Here is a 3,684-nt window from a genome sequence, read left to right as displayed (position 1 = left end):
GTTTGCACAACAAATCCTTGGCTCCCAGCAGCCATTTTTCTCTTTTTTTCCTTCTTTGTTCCTTTCTTTCTTTTTATTTTATTTGATAGGACAGAGAGAAATTAAGAGGGGAGGGGATGATGAAGAGGGAGAGAAAAAGACACCTGCCGCACTGCTTCAGTGCTCATGAAGCTCGCCCCTGCACACAGGTGGGGCCTGTGGGCTTGAACCTAGTTCACTGTGCATAGTGATATGTGCACTCCACCGAGGGCATCACTACCCAGCCACCTGAATGAGCTTTCTTACAAGAGTCTGAAGCAACCACTGAAGGAAATCGCTTCATTTCGCGTTAGTGTGCACAGTACTAAACGGAATTTTCTCTCTCTCTCTTTATGAGGAGAACGTGAATTCAGTCCCTCACTATCACAGATAACGGGGTTTCCTGAATTTGGGGAAACCGCAGGGAGCGGTCAGCATACCTTGAGTGTAATAGAGTAAACTTTTCCCTGGGAAAACCACCTTTGTGATCATGCTGTCTCCCCTGCCAGGAAAGTGTTCTAAAAATGAGAACTCTTACTAAAAGTATATGCTTTGTCAAGGACTACAGGAGTTAATCGGAGAAGGCACTTTATACCCAAACTGCATAATTTGGGTCTGATGACTCTTCTTTTGCAATGGATTCTGAACAGATGCACAAGTGTTAGTGGTCTCTTTGCATCCCGGTCAGTATTCAGAAAGGACCCCCTTGCCTTCAACATAGTTTCCCAAAAGCTACAGAACCAGTCCCCCACCCTCACATTGTGCAGTACACTGAGTGGACGTTCTTCCATGCACTGCCAGCCTTCCATGCACCAACGATAGATGCTTGTGCTTCCTCAAAGAATTAGGGCAGTCTCAGTTCTGTCTTCCAGCTCCCCAGAAAAATTTCAAGAATTTAACACTTCTATTCCCAACATCTTGCTCAGCATATTAGATGGAGGACAAGACAATAAAGGACTTAACGGTTTGTGGTGTGGAAATGTTATTTATAGGGGCCAGGTGGTGGTTCACCTGCTTAAGCATATGTTACAATGCACAAGGACCCGGGTTCAAGCCACTGGTCCCCACCTGCAGGGAGAAAGCTTCACAAGTGGTGAAGCAGTGTTGCAAGTGTCTTTCTGCCTCTCTCCCTCTCTATCATCCCCTTCCCTCTCAATTTCTGGCTGTCTTTATACAATAAATAAATAAAGATACTAAAATTTTTAAAATAAATTCTATTTATATGTTATAAATAACATCACCGAGAATTATGATAGGAATAATATATGTGACTGACAGTGATGGAAGTATGTAAATAATTAAGGAATAAGGGAGAGGGCCAGGAAATAACTGACCTAGTCGTGTGCACTTGCTATGTGTAAGGTCCTGAGTTGGCGCCCCCGTGATGTACAAAGCATTATGAACAGTCCCCAGGGGCCTCTATAGTGTCTCACTTCGACTTATCGCCAAGCCAATTTATGCAAGGTTTTGTCTCACTGACTTTAGTGCAGAGGTCTGGACTACTTTGGCTTTCATCCACCCCACAATTATGTCACAGCACCCTGGTTTTCCTTAATGAAACCATGAGTCCTATATTCATTCTCCCTCCTGCTTCTGAATCCAGAGTTAGGTTTCTTCTTCCTACCTTACAACCATTCTCTGTCCCTTCTTTCTAAAGTCTCTGACCTTGATTCCTTTGCCATCAGCAAGGTGGTCTGGTAACTGGAACCAAGTATATGCTCTGTCAATTTCTGTGGACATGAGTGAATGGTGACTCTCTGGCATGGGTGCAAGGCTGAGTCTGTTTTCAGTCCACCACAATTCACAGAGTATCCCAAGGCCAAGCTAAGTGTCTAAATACTGGGAAGCCTGCACTATGTTAAAGTGGGTGGGAGGAAGCCAGTTGTGAATTTGGGGTTCCCAATGGCAGGCTGGGGACAGAAGGAGAAAATAAATTATAAGGCTACAACTGGGGATAAGACTGGAAGGAAAGGGCAGAGAGTAGATAGCGTAATAGTTATGCAAAGAGACTCTCATGCCTAAAGCTCCAAAGTTCCAGATTCAATCCCTTGCACCACCATAAACCAGAGCTGAACAGTACTCTGGTAAAAAAAAAAAAAAAAAAAAAAGACTGGAAGGAAAGCAGGGGGTAGCAGGACCAATGGACACAGGATGTGGATTTAAAATAGAGATGGAGTGTACGTATTTCACATGTGACTTTCAGATGAAAGCTTTAAAATCTGTCACTGGGTTGCTGAACACAGTGCAGGTTTGGGGGCACAGCACTCCTCCACTTGAATCAATTGAAACAGACGAACACTGCTGTTTCATAAGCAGTGGAGCAATGCTGCACATGTCTCTCAGTCTCTCGCCCCTCTATCTCCCCCTTCCCTCTCAACTTCTTTGTCCTATCCAATAAAGAAAAAAAAAGTAAAGCATTTTATTGGGGGATTTATGACCTACAGTGTAGTTGTTGATACATGGGTAGTTGCTCGTCTCTGTGTGACAGCGATCTGCAAAGCATTCACCCTCGGGTCCTTTTCCACCATCATGCACCACGACCCAGCTGGCACTTAGGATTGACTTTCTTTTATATAATTTTTTTATTATCTTTATTTATTTATTGGATAGACAGTCAGAAATCAAGAAGGAAGGGGGAGATAGAGAGGAAGAGAGGCAGAGATACTTGCAGCTGTACTTCACCACTTGTAAAGCTCTCCCCCTGCAGATGGGGACCAGGGGCTTGAAGCCGGATCCTTATGCATAGTAACATGTGCACTCAACTAGGTGTGCCTGGTTGACTTTCTCTAATGCTACCTACCCTCTTGGTCCTCCCATACTTTATATCTACACTTATTTTAGATTCCTTGTCTACACTTTTCTTTTTCTTTTTTCTACACACTGAATTTGGGACTTTGGGGCCTCTGGCATAAGTCTCTGCACAACCATTGTTATCTACCCTGCCCTGTATTTCTTTTCTCTCGCTTTCATTCTCAAGGTTTCACCACGCTGGTGTAACTTTCTCAGACAGAAAGACACACAGAGAGGAAGACAGAGGGAGAGAGCAAAAGACACTACAGCACTGCAGCTTCCACCAGTGGGGTTCGGGCACGTCCATGGGGAGCTATCTCGCTGGCCCTCTAGACTTTGTCCTCGGTGTTCATCTCCGACTCTTCACGTCTCCGGGGGCCCAGCACAGCTTCCCTCCAGGAGTAGCCGCCGGGAGGCCATGAACTCCGGAACGCTGGGGGGCGGGGCTCATACCTTGGCTGCTGCCGCGGCGGCCTCCCCGCAGCAGCCGGCAGCCCGGGTCTCGGAGCCGGGGACCCCAACATCGTGGGGTCGCCGCGGGCCCCGGACCCCAAAGTGGGGCCGGATCTGGGTGCTTTCCGATCTCCCCGCTTGGCTCTTTCCCTCCAACCCACAAGTGTAGCCGGGAGATCAGGGCCACATTCCCCTTCCCTGGGGCCGCTCCTCCCCTCTCCCAGCGCCCTCTCTTTCCAGGCCTCCAGGCTGAGCTGCCCGGCATCCTCCCGGGGCCGCCCCTGCAATCCAGCCCGCGGGCTACCTCTCCCTGGGGCTGCTCCTCCCTCCCGCCCCCTCCAACGCCTATTGGCTGAAGCGCTCAGGTCCCGCCCAGGCCCCGCCCCCGAGCCCACCGCGCCTCCTGTCGGCAGGGCCCAGCAG

At 48.3% G+C, this 3,684-nt stretch overlaps 1 non-coding gene across 1 annotated transcript; it reads right to left on the bottom strand.

Annotated features, from left to right (window-relative positions):
• Window positions 1-371: 371 nt before the first annotated feature.
• LOC132537764 (U1 spliceosomal RNA) lies at window positions 372-535 on the bottom strand. Its single transcript, XR_009549216.1, has one exon. It is a non-coding gene; the product is annotated as a U1 spliceosomal RNA (small nuclear RNA).
• Between the last annotated feature and the right edge of the window lie 3,149 nt (window positions 536-3,684).

The sequence above is a fragment of the Erinaceus europaeus genome, chromosome 3 (assembly GCF_950295315.1).
Source record: "Erinaceus europaeus chromosome 3, mEriEur2.1, whole genome shotgun sequence".
In the NCBI taxonomy this organism is placed as follows: Eukaryota; Metazoa; Chordata; class Mammalia; order Eulipotyphla; family Erinaceidae; genus Erinaceus; species Erinaceus europaeus.
This window is presented reverse-complemented; position numbering and strand designations above follow the sequence as displayed.